This window comes from Sapajus apella, unplaced genomic scaffold, assembly GCF_009761245.1.
Source record: "Sapajus apella isolate SASKATOON/1434 unplaced genomic scaffold, GSC_monkey_1.0 scaffold1, whole genome shotgun sequence".
NCBI classification, from domain to species: domain Eukaryota; kingdom Metazoa; phylum Chordata; class Mammalia; order Primates; family Cebidae; genus Sapajus; species Sapajus apella.
The window spans coordinates 45090288-45112107 of NW_022436941.1; the positions used below are offsets into that span (position 1 = coordinate 45090288).

At 35.6% G+C, this 21820-nt stretch overlaps 1 protein-coding gene and 1 pseudogene across 9 annotated transcripts in view; one reads left to right on the plus strand and one right to left on the minus strand.

The window, feature by feature from the left end:
• The window catches only part of MCTP1 (multiple C2 and transmembrane domain containing 1), a 578648-nt gene that overhangs the window by 81136 nt on the left and 475692 nt on the right, over positions 1–21820 (plus strand). The gene's annotated exons all lie outside the window — the stretch shown is intronic.
• On the minus strand, positions 629–1015 carry LOC116549319 (annotated as a pseudogene). Its single transcript, XR_004267815.1, has one exon. The product of XR_004267815.1 is annotated as a small nuclear ribonucleoprotein G pseudogene (transcript).

Below are 21820 nucleotides of genomic sequence, written 5' to 3' on the forward strand. Positions count from 1 at the left end.
AATGAATTTTACATTAAGAGGCATGTTAATTGAAAGCTGAAGATTAATGATTTTTACTCATATAAGTTACAGTTCACTTCTGCTACTTTTCAAGTAGCAAAAGTATTAGGTTTTTCCTTCACTTGGGCAGTTTAACTTTTAACTTTGTTTTACTGGCTTTCTTTCACTCACTCATTTACTTACTAACTTATCAATTCATTTGTTTAATTTTTAAAATGCGAATTTATGCTAATTTCTGTAAAAGAGATAAGAAAGAAATCCCTATTCTGCAGGAATTTATAATTTATTAGGGAAGTGAAAATAATATAACACGAAACAGTAGATATGGACTTATAGTTCAAGATGGCCATCTGAGTACCCATGTCAGCTTCCCTTTGCCCAGCATAGACACACTCATACAGACGTACACACGTGCAAAAAGGAGAGACAGGCTGGGAAGACAGACTTATGTAACCTTATACGAAATTTAAGCCTGTTATACTAACTAATATAGTCTATGATTCATAAACATAAAAGGGCACAAAATATAACCATATACTTTAGAAAAGCTGGCAACATGAAAGGTGACTCAATAAATGTAATTCGAGACCAAAAAGACAATTTTAGAAACAAAATATAAATTAAAAAGTTTTTTTTTGACTATTACAAAAGTTTATTTAGCAAAAAGTCTAATATGAAAATGTACATGACCTAATTTTTACATCATAGTAAAACAGGCCCTATGGAGAGAGGACATGGGTTTCTCCGCTGAACAGCCATTATTTATACTCGTTCCAAGGCTTCTAACATGATGATACTATTTCCTCGTATTACCACCATTCCAATATTGTTCTGTTGTCCGCTAGTCGCCATCTCCACACGTTCATCTATCACAAGATTCATAAAGGGATCAAATCCCCGCAATATTCCTTGGACATGTCTGCCACCATTTAATTTCAATGATAACTTCTTGTCCATAATTTTTTTCAACTCGGGAGGGTGAGCTTTGCTCATGTTGGCTACTCCACGGGCACACAGAGGTAAAATTTTTAATTAATATTTTTAGAAAGATTCTAAAGCTTATTGCTTTCATATACTAAGATAAACATGATATGATCAAATAAACCATTAAGAAAATAACCTGGGAAGTTAAATATACAGTTACTGCAATAAAATTTTGAATGGGCTGAATTGCAAGATGTTTATATTTGAAAGTAAGGTAGGAATCTAAAAGACAAAGCCAAGGAAAGTGTATTAATTTCCTAGGGCTGCCATAACAAATTACCATGAAGTTGGTGGCTTAAAACAACATAATTTTATTATCTTACAATTCTGGAGGCCAAAAGTATGAGCTTAAGGTGTCAATACAGCCGGTTCCTATTGGAGGCTGCAAGGGAGGATCCATTCCTTGCCCCTCTCTTAGCTTCAGGTGTCTGCTGGCAATCCTTTGTATTCCTTGATTTGCAGGCATGTCTCTACAACCTCTGCCTCCAACTTCACATGGCCTTCCTCTATGCATCTGGATATCTGTGTCTCTTCTTTAAACGAACTTCTCATTTAATGTAGGGCTCAACCTAATTCATGAGGATCTCATTTTAAGATCCTTACCTTAATTATATCTTCAAAGGCCCTATTCCAAATAAGGTCACTCTGAGGTTCTGTGTAGACACATCTTTTGGGGTCAACAGTTCAATCCCTTGTAGAAACATAGCACAGGAATGGAAAATATGAGAGCAAAAGTGTTTAAGGACCCAAGGCATACGTCCATTTGGAGGTAACATTCAAAATATTTAACTACTTGTATGACATAGGCAGTAACTGATCAAAATGAAAGCCATCCAGTCAGAATATTGTTCAGTCAGGTGAATGTTAGTCCAAGATTCTAAAGCAGAGAAGAGAAGCAGTGGAGCAGAAAAAATAAGCAGTAGAAAAAATTTTTTACAGGCTTAAGAAAGATTAATTCTTGGCTAGGCATGGTAGCTCACACCTGTAATCCCAGCGCTTTGGGAAGCCGAGGCGGGTGGATCAACTGAGGTCAGGAGTTCAAGACCAGCCTGGCCAACATGGTGAAACCCCATCTTTACTAAAAATATAAAAAATTAGCCAGGACTGGTGGCACTTGCCTGTAATCCCAGCTACTCAGGAGGGTGAGGCAGGAGAATCTATTGAGCCCGGGAGGTGGAGGTTGCAGTGAGCCAAGATAATGCCACTGTACTCCAGCCTGGGCAACAGAGCAAGACTCCATCTCAAAAAAAGAAAGATTAATTCTTGATTTTTAAAGAATTCAGTAAGTACCAAGCAAGATAAATGAAAAAGGCAAAAACTTAGAAATTAATTTAGATACTTTCTTGGGGAAATTTCATCGCTCTAAGAATAAGGCAAAATCTGAAAAGCTTCTAGTGAAAAGAAAATTGTTTACTTACAAAAAATTGTACTAGTCAAATTTCTCCAAAGAGATAGATCAATAAATCAATCTGTAGATAGATAAGGAGCATTTGTTTGGGAAATTGGTTCACATGATTATGGAGGCTCGAAAGGCCCATGGGAGACTATCTGCAAACTGGAGAACCTGGGAAGCCAGTTCTGGCTCAGTTTAAATCCAAAGGCCTTAGAACAAAGGAAGCTGATGGTGTAACTCTCACTCAGCCCAAGGCCAAAAGCCTGAAAACCTAAGGGACACTTGTGCCGGTCTTACAGTTCAAAGGTCAGACAGCCTGGCGTTCTCATGTCTAAGAACAGGGAAAAAGAGGGTTCCAGCTCTAGGAGAGAGAAGAAATTGCCTCTTCTCTGCCTTTTTTGTTCCATCTGAGCCCCCAGCCAGTTGGATGGTGCCCATCCACATTGAGAGTGGTCTTCCCCACTCTGGCCACTGACCCACATACCAGTCTCCTCCCCTGGAACTACCCTTACAGACAAACCTAGAGATAATGCTTTACCAGTTCTCTAGCTATTGTTGAATCTGGTCAAGTGGATATCTGAAGTTAATTATCACAGAAATGTTTGGAATGTGAATCAGATTTCTCATCCCCATACCAGATGTTAAAACACAGAATATGAGTATCTTTATCCAGAAAATTAAAGAAAAAAAATAAGAAACTTCCTATTTATGGTTTCTGAAGAGTAAAACTGATATAGGTGGTGGAGAAAAAACTTTTTTGGTTAGGCGCAGTGGCTCACGCCTGTAATCCCAGCACTTTGGGAGGCCAAGGTGGGAAGATCACTTGAGGTCAGAAGTTTGAGAACAGTCTGTCTCTACTAAAAATACAAAAGTTAACCAGGCGTGATGGTGGGTGCGTGTAATCTCAGCTACTCATGAGACTGAGGCAGGAGAATTGCCTAAACCCAGGAGGCAGAGGCTGCAGTTAGCCAACATAGCACCAATGCACTCCAGCCTGGGCAACGGAGCAAGCAAGACTCAGTCTCAAAAAAAAAAGAAAAAAAGAGAAAAACTTTTCCTTTACATTTTATCCCTTTTGTACTTAAAAAATACTCATTATCCCTATAATTTTTAAATTTATAACAAAAGAGTAGTATATTGTATTATCATAGTATTTTTCAAACTTTAATGTGCCTGTGAACCAACGAAGGATCTGGTTAAAATACATATTCTGATTCAGTCAGTCTTGAGTGTTACCTAAGACTATATTTCTAACAAGCTCCTATGACATACAAATGTTGCTTGTCCTAGAACCACACCTTGAGTAGCAAAGGTATGTAAGTTCAAGGAAGGATACAGCATCCTGTCTCAGTAGTCCTAAAGTTTGGTGTGCAAGAGATTCACCAGTGGAGAGTGTTAAAATACAATTTCCTCAGTCCCAGTGCTGGAGATTCCAATTCAGTAGGCTTGGGATAAAGCTATGGTGTCTGCATTTTCAATGAACTCTACTTTTAATTCTTTTACATGCTTACATTTACATTATGTTATGCAGACAAACTTTTCATAGATAAAATTTTGGAGGATATTGTTTTGTTTATCTCTAATTGACAAAAATTTTACATATTTATCATGTACAACATGCTTTGAAATATGTATAAACTGTGGAATGGCTAAATTGAGCTAATTAACATATGCATTACCTCACATACCCATTAGTTTTTGTGGTGAGAACACTAAAAATCTACTGTCTTAGCAATTTTCAAAATACAATACATTGTTATTAACTATAGCCATCATGTTATATAATAGATCCCTTTAACTTACTCTTATCTAGCTGAAATTTTATATCCTTTAACCCATGAGTTCAACTTTTTAAGATTCCACATCTAAGTGAGATCTAATCCATAAATTCAACTTTTTAAGATTCTGCATGTAGGTGAGATAGTGTGGTATTTGTCTTTCTGGGTCTGACTTATTTCATTTAACACAGTATTCCCCAGCTTTCTCCATATTGTTGCAAGTAACAAAATGTCCTTCATTTTTAAGGCTGAATAGTATTCTATTGTATATATATATGCCACATTTTCTTTATCCATTCACCATTGAAGGACACTTAGCTTGATTTCATGTCTTGGCTATTTTGAAAAATGTTACAATGAACATGAGAGTGTAGATATCTCTTCCATACACTGATTTTATTTCCTTTGAATATATACCCAGTATTGGGATTGCTGGATCATATGGCAGTTCTATTTTTAATTTTTTGAGCACTTTCCGTACTGGTTTTCATAATGGCTGCACTAATTTACATTCCTACCAATGGTGCACAAGTGTTCCCTTTTCTTCACATACTGTCAACATTTGTCTTTTGTCAACATTTGTCTTATTTTTTATCTTTTTTTTTTCTTTTGACATGGAGTCTTGCTCTGTTCCCCAGCCTAGAGTGCAGTGGCACAATCTCAGCTCACTGCAACCTCGACTTCCTGAGTTCATGCAATTCTCTTGCTCAGCCTCTGGAGTAGCTGGGATTACTGGCGTGAGCCACCACACTCAGCTAATTTTTTGTATTTTTAGTAGAGATGGGCTTTCACAGTGTTGGCCAGGATGGTCTCGACCTCCAGACCTCAAGTGACCCACCTGCCTCAGCCTCCCAAATTGCTGGGACCACAAGTGTGAGCCACCACACTCGGCAATCTTTTGTCCTTTTGCTAATAGCCATTCTAACAGGTATGTGGTGAAATCTCATTGTGGTATTAATTTGCATTTCTTCTGATGATTAGTGATATTGAGCATTTTTTCATATAACTATTGGCCATTTATATATATTCTTTTCAGAAATGTCTATTCAGATCCTCTGCCTATTTTTTAACTGGATTGTTGTCTTGCTATTGAGTTGAGTTCCTTATATGTTTTGGATATTAAGCCCTTACCAAATGTATTCTCGGTGTGTTGTTTATACTTTCCTGTTAATTACCTTTTATTAAGAAATGTTGTAGTTTTTGGATTGCATTAAAATTAGGTAGACACCAAATTGAAATGGAATTTGTGACTTTTAGCCAAATACTAAAATAAAGCTTTTAATAATGAAAAGAATTGAAATGGGGGTTACATTTTAAAATTTATATTTATATTTAATGGCTAATGAAAGTTTAGGAAGCTGTCCCTAAAATGTCACATCATGTTAATTATGTATTACCTGTGTTCAAAAATTATAACAGAAAAATTAACAAATTAATGTCTAGGGCTAAAGAAGAAAATCTTAATATATAAATCTTAATTTGCTTTTAGAGATTCAGTCCTTAGCACCATTGACAAATCAATACAGCAGTGTTGCCCAGAATAAAAGAGAGTGATGTTAGTTTTTACTTTGAATATCCTCTAATGTCTCCCTACCAATTGCTAGGTTTCAAACTTCAACCAATGATGAGAAACATAAACATATTTACTGAGACTGTCATTTATTCATTGATTGGTTCATTCCTCTTTTTTATAGTTATTAAACACTCATTTTGTGGTACTCTGTAAAGGGTATGTCCTGCTTCCACTGAGTTCTTAGCCACACTTGGAGACCCAAACTGAATTGCATCAAAATGCAAAACATTGGTCTTTCTTTTAAAAGGGGGAAAAATGCTAAAAACTATAGGCTGGTAAACATTAATTATAGCTTACAAACGGAATGTAGTAGTTTCTAAATTGAAGGTGCTTTTTAAAATTTGAATTTAGGAAACCTTTATTTTTCATTATACATATTCTCCTTGACATACAATGGGATACTGACCTGATAAATCCTGATAAACTGAAAATGCATTTAATCCACCTAACCTACTAAATACCATAGCATAGCCTAGCCTACTTTAAACATGCTTAGAACACTTACATTAGTCTACAATTGGGCAAAATCATCTAACACAAAGCCTACTTTATAATAAAGCATGGAAAATCTTATGTAATTTATTTAATTCTATACTAAAGGTGAAAAACAGGATGGTTGTGTGGATACCTGAAGTATGGGTTTCTACTGAATGTGTATCACTTTTACACCATTTTAAAGTAAGAAAATTGTAAATTAAACCATTATAAGTTGGAGACCATCAGTATAAGTAATATAGAAATTCATATTTTTACAGAAATAAAGTAATGAGAACAGAGAAAGTTTCCTTAAATGCTATCCTCAATCCCAATCTCTATGCATTTAGATATGCATTTACATATATATCTATGTGTGTGTATATATGTAGATAGGTATATAAGTCAGCCCTCTGTATCTGTTGATTCTGCATCTGTGAATTCAAAGACCCATGGATCAAAAATACTCTTAGAAAACCTTATGTCTATACTGAACATGTACAGACATTTTTTTCTTGTCATTATTCCCTAAACAATAGAGTATAACAACTCTTTACATGAGTTTACATTATATTAGATATTTTATGTAATCTGGAGATGATTTCAAGTATGTAGGAGAACATACATAGGTTATATGCAAATACTACACTATTTTCTATTAGGGACTTGAGCATCTGTGAATTTTGGTATCTGTGGGAGGTACTGGAACCAATCCCACATGGATACCAACGGACAATTCTATATGCACAAATATACGGATAAAGAGAGATATGTACATAAGTATAATATAAAGAGATATGTACTAAAATATATGTATATATGTACGTATCTCTTTTTTGTATGTACATGTGTATATATACGTGATTTGGTGTGAACGTGTGATGTTTCTGCACAATTGATGTTTTATCATACATTTTTAACAATTTGATTTTTTTAATTAATATGTCTTATAGATCTTACTGTGTTAATCCATACAGATTGACCTCATTGTCAATTCATAGGCTAAACAGGATACCTATTTAACTATTGCTCAACTGATGATCATCTATGTTGCTTCCAGTTTTTGCTCTTACAACAATACTGCATTGAACATCTTTGTACATGCTTCATTATGCCTACCTAAGTGGGGATTTCTATAAAATAAACACTGAATAGTCAGATTATTATGGGTTATACAATATTATGTTTTCTTAGATACTTCTAAACTGCTAAATTAATTTGTTTAGGTAGATAGAATCTTATCAGTATTACAGAGTATTAAACCTCAACAAGTGGGCTTTGTGAAAAATAACTTGTTCTTGCTCAGTTTAATTTCCTCAGTGATGAACTGCAGCCCTATAGATAAGGAAGAAGAGAGAAGGGCAATATATTTGAAGTGAAGCTTTGGATTTGAATTATAGAAGTTTCTTGCTGATAAACTTGGGAAAATTGCTTTGAAATATATGATGATCAGATACCCAATTAGCTAGAGTGCTAAAAACAAAAGCCAGTATTCAATAACTTAGCATCAATCTGATGGTCTTTTTGAAGCTCTTCTGGTTTAATACTCTTAATTTTTAAAAAAATCAATCTATTGAATGTATTTAAAAGCTGGCTTAATAAAACCTGAAGATAGCTTAAGAATAATGAGAAACTGGGACTTATTTTGAAAAGTGACCATTAAAACTAGAGTCTTCCTTATTGGTGATTCCATTCAATGATTCAGTCCACCGATGTTTAGAATGGATTCAGTCAGCTGGTAAAAGGCACTCCTTTGGGATGGACACTTTCCCCCTGCAACTATCCACAGCCCTCATGCCAACCAAACTGTTCCTTTTAAGGCCCAGTGCAAACACTGGCCCTCACTGTTTATACTCAGGCTGTTAGTTGCTAAGTCTGCATATACTTACAGGATTTCTTCATCCTATTATGGATTATATCTACTCTTTTTCCTCTCTCTTTACTCCCATGTGGACTTCTGGAAGACTGAACCATGACTTACCCAATATTGTATTCCCAGCTGATAGCACTGTGCTTAGGAGCCTAGTGGTTAAGCATATGGGCTTCAGGCAGATCTGTATTTAACCTCATTTCTGCCACTTTCCAGCTTTGTGTATTCTTGGGGAAATTGTTCACAATACCTAGGCCTCAGTTTCCTTTTCTGTAAATTGGGACCACCTATCTTAAAAGATGATTTGAAGAGGATTGATTTTAATATCTGCATGCTTAGTATGGTATAAACAGTGAAGCGATAGCTGCTATTAATATTATCAATATAGAGAATGTGTATGTAACTTGACTTTGTTTTCTCTAGTGTAAGCTGTATCTCTGCATTTATTCAGCACAGCCTTAGGGAGCGCAGCATAAAATACAGCCAGGTTTTTAAGATACTTGACTTCTCAGACACTTAAAAATTTGGTGGAAGACACACCGTTTGCTCCTATTAGCAAAGAACATATCCAGGAATGAGCTGACATACTAAGCTCAGTGGTCTCCTATTTGGCCCAGTGTAGAGATTTTAGAAAGATGAGGGACCGTAGATAAAGGAAATAATTGAGCATCTTCAGAATGCAATCTAATGGCTAGCTTTATCATCTTCCCAGAAATGTGCACTTAATAAAATAAGTCTTGGAGAACATTTACACACTGGTAATATATTAGAGAAAGGTCTTTAATCCCTTTTTGGGAATTAGCACACATATCATTTTTACTTCTATACATATAAAATATTCTTCCCACCAAGAGCTACACTGCTGCTGTTGAAATCTGGGTCTAGATATTATTGTTTATACCTCAGCTCAGTCATTGTATACCCCTCTCTCCTTTGTTTATGTTGAAGATTCTAAGCTGCCTCAGTTCTCTATCGACTGGGCATTTGGATCCAAACTCATATTTTTTTTATAGGGTCTGGCTGTCAAGTTGCTACTCAGTGTACTCTCTGCTCCTGAAACCCTTTCTGCCTCCCCACTTTCTTCTCTGGTTTTATGTGTTCTTTAATTTCCTCTTTTCTTCTGGAAAAATACAGGTCACCAATGGCAGTTCTTTCTGTGATCATGCTGCCTAGGGAGCTCCTTACTGTGCTGCCCACCATTTCTGTACATCTTCTTGTCTGTCACAATACCCCAGGTCTCAGAAACAGACGTGAAGCACCGTGTCACTCCTTTTGAACAGTGAACTTTTACTTTCCCATACTCTCTGAGCTTCTCTGGGTGGCATAAAATAGAAAGCAGATAGGGCCTATCAAAATTGTCTCCTTTAGTCAAGTTGCCACTGGGAAAAACACAGCTGTAAGACTACTGTGTCCCAAATCTTTCCTGGAAAATTCATAAGCAAGAGCCTGTTCTCCATCATCCATCATTCTAAATCCCTGGAGCATATTCTAGGATGTGCTGTGAACGAGGACTCTCCTGGTGCCACCTTCTGCATTTGGTTTCCTGCCATCTCTTATCTCAGGATTCAAGGGCTCATAGGCCTGGCTAGACTCCACACCGTATTCCTCCTGGTGGTGCCAAATTAACCAACCTGACTTTCTATTTCAAACCTTCTCTGAAAGCTTTCCGGCAGTTTCTTATTGCCAAGGTCTCTGCTCCAAATTTTAAAGCCTTGAAGGCTCGTCTTTTCTTTGTCATCTTTCTAGGCTTGTGTGATCAATGACTACCCTGGCGTCCAGGGCTCTTGTTTTATTCTGTGGGTGCTATTCTGTGTGTCTGGAAGGCTCCACTGTATGTCGTCCACTTCCTACCTGGTCCTCAGCCCACATTCGAAGCCAGCTATTTTGGTTTCCTTTTTCTCCCAGTAAAGTTCAGGTCTAGCTACTGCCCTGGAAATGGGCTTTCATTTTCTTTCATGTGGATGTCATGAGAGTCATTGTAATTCCCATGATATTAGTTGAAAACTAAAATAGTGACTGTACATTTACCAGAATACCTGGATCAAATAGGGGATCTCAGAAAATAGATCCTAAAATGGAAACTCCTCATGGTGGAGAGTCAGTGAAGTGAATATTTTTAAGTTATTTTAGTTGTTTTTCCCTCAAATCATTTCTCTCAGGTACTACCTAATCATAAGCTAAGCTCTGCTCTTCCCTTTCTTTCCCCTTTCTTTCCAACAGGTTTCAATTTCCTGTTCATCGTGGCAGGTAACTTTTCCACGCGGTGGAGTAGGGGCAGGGATAAGTTGCCTGGGTTTAAATCCTCCTTTGGCCACTCATTAGGTGTGTGATCTTGGGTGATGTTTTCTTTTTCTTCTCTTTTTGTTTCTTTCTTTCCTTTTCTTTTTTCTTTATTTTCTTTTCAGACAGTGTCTCATTCTTACTCTGTTGTCCAGGCACAATCATAGCTCACCACAGCCTCAAACTCCCGGGCTCAAGCAATCCTCCCCCTCAATCCCCTGAGGACTTAGGACTATAGTGCAAGCTACCATCTAATTTTTTATTTTATTTTGGTTTTTGTAGAGACAGGGTCTTGCTTTCTTGCCCAGGCTGGTCTTAAGCTCCTGATGGCAAGTGATCTACCCACCTTAGCCCCCTAGAGTGTTGAGATTACAAGCAGGAACCAGCATGCCTGGCTTTCAGTAATATTTCTTCATCTTTTTTCCTTAGTTTCCTCAGGCATAAAATAGTACGTACCTCACAGGGGGTTCTTGTAGGAATTACATAAGTTAAAATATTATTATCTTGAAATAAAAAAGTGATAAATTTTATCTACCTATCACTACTTCTATGACATGCATATGCATATTACTCTTATGCATCTGGGCTTTGAATGATAAAAGACAATTTTTTTTGCTACTATTATGTACATTAATCTTGCTTTTATTCTCTACTTATATGCTCCTTGTATGTTTGTCCATGTTAATGGTTTGTACAGTGCACCATACGAATGTTACCTAACAAAAGCTTTTCGGTGAGCTTGATGACAAAGGACATTATATTAGCTTTGCACAGCCTTCAAAATGTTTAAATGCTGTATCTTAATCAGGCTGTTTTAACTTTATTTGTATATTTAGTCTATTTGTTAACCTCGTCCCATGCTTTTCAATGTGAATGTAATCTGTTTTCTCAGAATGATGAAGCTTGAATGAGATAATCTATAAATGAAAGTGTGTTGTAAACAGAAAAATGCCATGCAAATATAAAATATATTAGTAATAAATAACCTTATGGATTCACAAAATAGTGTGTTATCTTTGGGTGAAAATAAGGCAGCTGTGATTCGATTCATGCAGTAGAAAAAGCTTGTGGATGTAAAGTATATGAGAGGTTTGTTTCTAATTGATGACTATGATTACTTATTGGCTTTTAAATCTCTTTAGATGTTTATTAAACTTCTATCATGCTTCAAAATGATTTTTTTAAAAATTATTCAGTCTACTAAGGCATAATTTTGTTGCTTACGAACACTTATTAGAATACGACTTTATATGATTTTGAGAAAAAGCAATGACCATTTGAGGTAAACCAACGTACATGGCAGGTGCAATGTTACAAGCTTTACATTTGATAAGACTTTATTTTCTGGCTTCTCACCTGGCGTCCTGCTTAGCCTACCTTTACTGTCAGAAGATCTGATTAGCAAATAGCAATCCATTCCGTTAAGAAATGTCCCTGCTGATATAGAAAAATAGGAAAGAAATGTCACTGGAACCATAATAGGCCTTTGCAAATCTTGACTTAATATTGACACAAACAGCCATTCTGCTCTTAAATCCTCTGGTACTCTTTAATTAAAGCCTTTCCAGAAGCCTGACAATTGCCAATAGGTGAGCTAAAATAAAATCTATTTTATTTGATGAAAGGTGGCTTTAAGCACTTTTTCAAGACATATAAAAGTCTTTGTCAATTTCTGTTAATTTTGCCTAAAATCAAAACTTACCTCCTTGATCTTAAATATGTCTACACTTTTTGTATACTGTTACCTAAAGGAGACTTGACAAAGGTTATGATGTGTAACATATGCACTATAAAACTAATGAATTACTACTAGACAGTACTCTAGAAGTTGGCACAGAAAAAAAAACAAATTTGTTCAAAAAGAGACTAATATAGTTATATAATGAGCAGCTGGTTTGTTTGACTCTCAGCTTTCTGGCAGCCAAGGGAAAAATGGAAATAGGCTAAATTATATATTCTCAGTATCATAAAGGAAAAACATGTCAAATTCTTAATGTACTGTATTACGTACTGTATAACCATATTCATAAATATGGTTATACATACATGCCTCACCACATGTTGGAAAAAACTTACCCAAAAACATGTCTGTTTTACTAAATTTATATTTTTAATTACTTTGCTTGAGTTAATGTGAAAGGCTTTTTTTATCCCTTGGGAATACTCATTCTGTGCACACAATTTTAGGTAGCAGCAGGGTATGGATGATGAAAATTTTGCCATAGAGAAAAAAGTAAAAATTGTGAATGTATCTAATTTTAAAAATATTGACTCTATAGTCAGGATTCTGACAAATTCCACAGTGACTAGCTTTCTCAACAATTGGGAAATACAGTTGAACAAAAACAAATTGCTTTCAAAGTGCAGAGTTTGTCAAAAGAGTGAAGACCTCTATCTTCAATGTACCTACTTGGAGTTTGATTCCCAAAGCTCAAGTTTCTTTAAAACCTTAGTCTAGGAAAAGATTTTTGTGCAATAGAAGAGGAAGACAGATTGGTTACTGAACTATAATAATGCACTTGTAACAGGAGTGGAGTCAGTTCAGAAAACTTATTCTTCTCAGTTGAAATGCATTTGTTAGTAACATACTATTGACCACTTGAGAAAGAATAGTAGAGAAAACATTTTCAAGCAAACCAATATACTATTTTCACCTTTCTAGAAATGTTTGAAGAAATGAAACAAAGGAAGGTGACTCATTGGGACTTATAACTGAGAGCCATGAAAGGGATAAGCAGTTATAGTGATAGAAAATAAAAACAAATTGCTTCTTTGGGTGAAATTGTGAGGTCTCTGGCAGATGGTTTCTAAATCAATAAACTTTTTTTCAGATTCACATGTGGTAGAAGATAGTGTAACATAGATTGTAATATACTATTGTACTTTATTAGCCTGGCCAAACTTTTGTATTTGAAACCTAGGGGCACATTGAGAAGTTTCTTTTTTTAAAATTTTATTTTGCTTGAATTTTAGTCTAAGTACAAATGGGTACAAATATATAGTTAGATCAAAGGTATAGAACTTGATAGCACATCAGGATGACTACAGTAAGCACAGATATTTTTTCGTGTAACCCCTTTGTATACATACTTGAATAGAGATCCTTGGCCTATTTTCATATATAATGATGGATAGATTTTATGTTTTCATTATTAAAATAAAATGGACAAAATAAAGAATGGTTAACAATTTTTTAAATATATTATGTGCTTTGATCTTGAGTATCAAAAAACCTATAATAAAGTTGTGAGAATATATAAAATAGCTTAAAATTATTTAATTGTACAAGCCTTTTCTTTGTGTTTGACTGGTTTCACATTATTATCATATTGCTTAAAACGAAATATATTGGTTAATTTTTAACTCTATTGGAATTTTGCAGATTCCAGATTTTAGTTCATTAGAATAGTTTTATTTATTTTGGGTTGTTCATGTTGTTAAAAGTTAGTTTTTAAACTGTATTAAATATTGGTATGGTAAATCTCTTCTATCAAGTGTCTTCTCAAATACACATCAAATAACACTATATAATGTTATATATTGTGTGAAATATACTTTATGTTTCAGGTGAATTATTTCATTTATTTGCAAATAGACTTTTCAGGACGATAGAAAGGAATTATTTTGATTCTTGTGTTTTTTTTTTTTTTTTTTTTTTTTTTTAAGTAAAGAAACTTGGAAGCAGGTAGCTAATAAATGGCATGGAATTCTGGTTTCAACATATCAACTCTTTCCTCAGTTCCAGACTGGTAGTTAACAATGAATTTGCTCCCAAGTTTTCATGGGAGAAGCCTCAAAAATCAATGGTTCTGGAATATAAATATCTAAAAAGTAGAGGTGTTTAGCAGAAAAAAACACTCATAAAGATATCGGTGCATTGTTTTTGGTAGTGAAGAATTCTTTAAATGAGATAACTGACTCAGAATAATTAAATGCTGTCTTTATATTCAGCATCTCAGATATCGTTTCCTCATGTCTTAATTTCTTTTTATTTCAAAATTAAAATGATGGTGAAATTTCCAGGAATTGACTTCTCTGCAAGTTAGTTGGCTGTTCCCAGTGTCAGGATATCAGAATTCAGTGGCAGTTTCACAAGGCGTAAATAAATAGTAGAGAGCTGTTTCTATCCCACCAGATTTCCCTATCAGGCTGTAATGTACTGCTGGAGCATTTGTGTTAGAAACACATAATTTTGCTTTAAAAACACAGCAAGCTTGAGGCAGTTGAAGCCCATTAATAAAGAGGCTGGTAGCTTCATCTTCTGAGTATTTCCCTGGAACATGGTTCAGTCTCTTTGCATATATGCCTCTCCCACCAAGTATGGATATTTAGCCCACTAATTAATATTTTCCATATCATTTAATCTCCTGCTCTATTTGTTAATTCTCTGGAAATGTTCAGTAATCAAAAGTGCATAGTCAAGAGAGGATATGATAAGTCAGGTATATTCTTGAACCAACAAACTCCTTTTGTTTACCTAATAAATCTTGAAGATAACACTAATTAAGCACATGCAAAAATATGCAAATGATAGCCTGTACAAATTATAAGTCATCATTAGCAGTATCTCACTGAAATATAGACCTTAGGATTCTTATTCCCCACACACTCCGTGGTGTAGAGAGATGTTGTAGGCTGGGCGCAGTGGCTCACGCCTGTAATCAAGCACATTGGGAGGTCAAGGCAGGCAGATTACAAGGTCAGGAGATTGAGACCATCTTGGCTAACTTGGTTAAACCCTGTCTCCACTAAAAATACAAAAAATCAGCTGGGCATGGAGGCATGCACCTGTAATCCCAGCTACTTGGAGGCTGAGGCAGGAGAATAGCTTGAACCCAGGAGGCAGAGGTTGGAGTGAGCCAAGATTACACCATGCACTCCAGCGTGGGTGACAGAGTGAGACTCTGTCTCGAAATAAATAAAGTGGTGTTGTAATAGAGAAAAGAGGTTTTACTGTTCCCAGATTTCTTGGCTTCCTATTCAATGTGCCCTGTTTCCTTGTCTGATATGCCCTTCCCTTTAAGGCTATCTGACCAGGATCAGAGATGCCTGCACTGGAAACTCCCCAGACACTTCCTTGCCTCCATCCTCAATATCCTAGACTCCTCTCTGTCTTACAGCCACACTGACACTTAAAAATAACTTGTTGAGGTATAATTTGCATACACAATAAAAAGCACAGATTTAAAGGATACACTTTGATAAGTTTTGATAAATGTGTGTCACATGTAACCACCACCCTAATCAAGATGTCTTTATATTTCCATCATCCCAGAAAGCCATGCAGATTCTTTTGCAGTCATTTAGCTCCTCCCTTTTACCAACTCTGTAATTTGTTTCATTGCCACTGATTAGTTTTATTTGTTCTGGAGCTTCATATAAATAAAATACTGTCTTCTTTTATTCAGTATTGCGTGGGAAATTAACTATGATGTTTCACGTGTGAACAATTTGTTCATTTCTATTTCTGAGTAGTATAATCTGCTTCTCCATTCACCTGTTGTTGGACATTTTTGTTATTTCCATTCTAGGGCTGTTATGGACAATGCTACTGTGAGATTATATTCAAACCTTTTTGTTTTAATACAACTTTTTGTTTTGAGATATTTTTAGATTCACGTGTGGTTTTAAGACATAACATGGAGAGATTCCATGTACTCTTTATTCAGTTTTCTCTAGTGGTAACATCTTACAGAATTATATAGTACAGTATCATGACCAAGAATTGACATCGATATCATCTACTGATGTTATTTAGATTTCCCAATTTTACATGTACTTGTGTGTGTGTGTGTGTGTGTGTGTGTGTGTGTGTGTGTGTGTGTGTTTAGTTCTAGGCAATTTTATCGCATGTATAGTTTTGCACATTCACAAACCCTGTCAGAAATAGAACAGTTTTGTCACCACAAAGATCTCCTTCATTGCCCTTTAATAACCACATACATCTCTTCTCCAACCCTTGGAAATGACTAATATGTTCTTCATCTCTATAATCTTGTTATTTCAAGAATGCCATATAAATGGAACAATAAAATATACAACTTTTAAGATTGAAATTTTTCACTCAGCATCCTTCCCTTGAGATTTATCTAAGTTGTGTGTATATCAATGGGTTTTCCTTCCCATTGAAAGTTGTTTCTAGTTTTTGGCACTTACTAATGAAGCTTCTATGAACATCAGTGTACATGTTTTTGTGTGAAGATGTTTTCATTGCTCTGGCATACATGCCCAAGAGCACAATTGCCAGGTCATATGACGATAGTATGTTTAGTTTTATATAAAACTGCTGAGCTATTTTCCAGAATAATGGTTCCATTTTACATTCCCAGCATCGTTACACCAGTAAGCTAGCTTCTCAGCATCATCAGCATTTGATGTTGTCACTGTTTTTTACCTGAGCTATTCTTACAGGTATGCAGTGGTATCTCACTGTAGTTTTAATTTGTTTCTTTAATGGTTAATGGTGTTGAACATCTTTTCATGTACTCATTTGCCATCTGTATATCTGTTTTGGTAAAATGTTTTTTCTTGCCTTTTGTTCATTTTCTTTTTAAATTGTCTTTCTTTACTGTTGAGTTATGAGAATTTTTTTTAAATTTTGTGATTTTTCTTTTTACTTTATGGGTACATAGTAGGTGTATATATGGGATACATGAGAGGTTTTGATACAGGCATGCAATGTGTAATAATCACATCATGGAGAATGGGGTATCTATCCCCTCAAACATTTATCCTTTATGTTAGAAACAATCCAATTATACTCTTTTAGTTATTCTTAAAGGTACTATTAAGTTAGTATTGATTATAGTCACCCCGTTGTGCTATCAAATAGTGGGTCTTACTTCATTGTTTCTTTTTATGTACCCATTAACTATCCTTACCTGCTTCTTACCCTGCCTCCCCCTTCAACCTTTCACCAACTACCCTTCCCAGTCTTTTTACTCCATGTAAAAGTAAAAGTAAAAAGATAACCATCTTTTTACTCCATGTCTATGAGTTCAATTATTTTGATTTGAACTCAAATCAAAATGATTTTATTTGAGCCCACAGATAAGTGAGAACATGTGATGTTTATCTATCTGTGTCTGGTTTATTTCACTTAACATAATGATCCCTTTTCGAACCATGTTGTTGCAAATGACAGGATATCCTTTTTATGGCTGAATAGTATTCCATTTTGCATATGTAGTGCATTTCCTGTATCCATTCACTTGTTGATGGACACTTAGCTTGCTTCCAAATCTTAGCTATTGTGAACAGTGTGGCAATAAAAATGGGAGTGCAGATAACTCTTCAATTTACTGTTCCTTTCTTTTGGGTATATGCCCAGCAGTGGGATTGCTGGATCATGTGCTAGCTCTATTTGTATTTTTTAAAGAAACCTCCAAACTGTTCTCCATAGTGGTTGCACTATTTGCATTCCCACCAGCAGTGTATGAGGGTTCCCTTTTCTCCACATCCTTACCAGCATTTGTTGTTGCCTGTCCTTTGGATATAAGCCATTTAACTTTCATTGGCATCTTTATTAAAAGCCATTGAAGCCGGGTGCGGTGGCTCACGCCTGTAATCCCAGCACTTTGGGAGGCCGAGGCGGGTGGATCAGGAGGTCAAGAGATCGAGACCATCCTGGTCAACATGGTGAAACCCCGTCTCTACTAAAAACTACAAAAAATTAGCTGGGCATGGTGGCGCGTGCCTGTGATCCCAGCTACTCAGGAGGCGAGGCAGGAGAATTGCCTGAACCCAGGAAGCGGAGGTTGCGGTGAGCCGAGATCGCGCCATTGCACTCCAGCCTGGGTCACAAGAGCTAAACTCCGTCTCAAAAAAAAAAAAAAAAAAAAAAGCCATTGAATGTATTCTGTGGGTCTATTTCTGAGTTCTGGGTTCTCTACTCTGGATCTCTCTGGATGGATTTAGGAATAGCTCTAGAGTCTGTTCCCTAAAACACTACTGCACAGTCTTGATTTTTTTTTTTTTTTTTTTTTTAGCTAATAAAAATCACTCTTATTATCAGGCAGAGTGAGTTCTGCCCCTAATTTATTCTTCTTCATCAACTTTGTTTTAGCTATTATAGGGCTGCGCATTTCCGTATAAATTTTGTTTATGTCCACAAAGCAGGGATTTTGGTAGGATTTATATTAAACTCATAAATCAATTTAAGGAGAGTTAACCTCTTCACTATGTTGAGATTTTTCAATCTGTGAGCAAGGTATGTCTCTCCATTTATTTATATCTTTCTTTTATTTCATCACCATTTTGCAATTATTAGCATAAGATCCCATGCATGTTTTACATTTTTAAGTATTTTATTTCCTTTGAAGTGATTCTAAATAGTATTTTAAATTTCAATTCCTGCGTGTTAATTGTTAGTATATAGAAAAATGATGGATTTTTGTGGGTTGATCTATCTTGCAGCTTTGCAAAACTTGCTTATTATTTCTGGGAGGTTTTATTTTCTTTCTTTTTGGGTAGATTTCTTGGTATTTTCTTTTTTTTATTATTATACTTTAAGTTCTGGGGTACATGTGCAGATTGTGCAGGATTGTTACATAGGTATACACATGCCATGGTGGTTTGCTGCATCCATCCCATCATCATCTACTTTAGGTCTACATAGACAGTTATGTTATCTGCAAATAGAGATGGATTTACTTCTTCCTTCCCAGTCTGAATATCTTTTTTTATTTCTCTTGCCTTATTTCAGTGGCTAAAACTGAAAGTTTTATTTTTATTTTATATTTTTTTAATTTATTTGAGACAGAGTCTCACTCTGTGACCCAGACTGGAGGCTGGTGTGCAATGGCAAGATCTCAGCTCACTGCAACATCTGCCTCCCAGGTTCTAAGGGATTCTGCTGCCTCAGCCTCCCAAGTAGCTGGGATCACAGGCATGTGCCACCAAGCCCGGCTAATTTTGTATTTTTAGTAGAGACGGGGTTTCAACATGTTGGCCGGGCTGGTCTTAAACTCCTGACCTTAGGTGATCCACCTGCCTCGGCCTCCCAAAGTGCTGGAATTATAGGCGTGAGCCACCGCACCTGGCCTAAAAGTTTTATTTATAAAAAACCATGAATAAGCCTGTATTTTGATAGCTGCTTTTTCTATGCCAATTGGTATGATTTTTTTGTCTCTAACCTGTTGATAACGGTGCATTTCATTGATTAATTTTCCAAATGTTGAACTACTATTACATATATGGAACAAATACAAACTTGATCATGGTATATAATTTTTTTATATGTTATTGAATTTGAATTTGCTAATGTTTTGTTAAGGATTTCTGCATCTAAGTTCATGGGAAATATTTTTTGTTTTCTTTTTTTATACTGTCTTTGTTAGGTTTTGGTGTCATTACAATACTGGCCTCATAAAGTAAGTTGGGAAACATTCCCTCCCCTTCAGTTTTCTGATAATAGTTGTGTAAAATCGTAATTGCCCAATGGGTTCACCTTGCCCAATGACTAAACAGAGCTGCTTTCGCAAGACAGGGGAACTGCAATGGAGAAAGAGTAATTCATGCAGAGCCAGCTGTGCAGGACACCTGAGTTTTATCATTACTCAAGTCAGTCTCCCTGAGCATTTGGGGAACAGAGTTTTTTAAGATAATTTGGCAGGTAGGGCCTTGGGAAGTGGGGAATGCTGATTGGTCAGGTTGGAGATGGAATCATAGGGTGTCAGAGTGAGTTTTTCTCGCTGTCTTCTGTTCCTGGGTGGGATGGCAGAACTAGTTGAACCAGATTACCAGTCTGGGTGGTATCAGCTGATCCATCAAGTTTAGGGTCTGCAAAATGTCTCAAGTACTAATTTTAGGTTGTACAATAGTGATGTTATCTCCAGGAGCAGTTTGGGAAGGTTCGGACTCTTGGAGCCAGAGGCTGCATGGCCCCTAAACTGTAATTTCTAATCTTTTCGCTAATTTGTTAGTCCTGCAAAGGCAGACTGGTCCCAGGCAAAAAAAGCGGTCTTTTTTGGGAAAGGGCTGTTACCAGTTTTGTTTCAGCGTCAAACCATCAACTGAATTCCTTCCCAAAGGAATTCAGTTCGGCCTACGCCCAGGAATGAACAAGGACAGCTTAAAGATTAGAAGCAAGATGGAGTCGGTTAGGTCTGATTTCTTTCACTGTCATAAATTCCTCAGTTATAATTTTGCCAAGATGCTTTCAAAATTAGTGTTTATTATTTAAATGTTTGGTCGAATTCTCCAGTGAAACTATGTGGACCTGAATATTTTACTTTGGGGAGCTTTTTGATTATGAATTCAATTTTTTATGGTTATTTGAATGTATAATTCTTTTTGTGGACACATATTTCCTTTTGGGCAAATATCTACTAAGTTGGAGATTCTGTACCATTGGGTGAGTAGATATTAAACTTCATTTAAAAAATGTCAAACTCTTTTTCAAATTGGTTGTACCATGTTATACTCCAAAGAACACTGTAGGCAAGTTTCATTTGCTCCTCACTCTTCTTTGGTATTGTCAATCTGATTAACTTTAGCCATTCCAGTAGGTTTGAAGTAGTATTTAATTGAGATTTTTATTTTTATTTCCTTCATTAATGAAGGTGGACATCCTTTTTTGTACTTATTTACCATTCTCATACTTTTTTTGTGAATATCTGTTCAATCTTTGCCTAATTATTTTGCCTGTCAGCCCATTTATTTTTAATCAGTAGTTCATTTTTTTTCTTGAATTGTAAGATCTTTTTATATATTTTGGATACATGATTTGTCAGATATATGTGTTGCAAATACATGCTCCAAGTTTCTGGCTTTCCTTTGCATTTTCTTGATATCCTTTGAAAAGCAAAAGTTTTAATTTTCATCAATTCCAGTGTATTGTTTTCCCTTTTATGTTTGTGCTTTCATGTTCTCATTAATGTCTTTAATTCTAATAAATATAAATTATGTTTGTTATAAATTAATAAATGAGCCTATTCCATGACTGTAAAATTTTCTCCTGTTTTAATCTAGAAGTTTTAAAATTTATGCTTAGATTTATGTTTTACGCTATGATTCATTCTTTGTATGGTGTGAGGTTTAGGTTTATTATTTCTCATAAAGATGTCCAATTGATTCAGCATAACTTTTTGAGACCGGTGTCCATTGCTCTTTGACTTACCTTGGCATATTTGACAAGTATCAGTTAATCACATATATATGGGTCTATTTCTGAACTCGGTTCTGTTCCACTGATATATTCATCTATCCTTATGCTAGTGCTACCCTGATTTGATTATTATAGCTTTATAATATTCTTTAAATCAGTTAACATGAGTCCCCCCAATATTTTATTCTTTTTAAAAATAATTATATTGTGGTTTTTATTTCTTTATACAATGTTTGCTTTGCACAGTAATATGGGAATGTAAAAATGGCCATGCAAGCTGAAACCATGCAAAATGATTATAGAAATCAATGAAAAATACTACTATTGTTCCATAACCTATAAAACATTTTGATATTAAAAT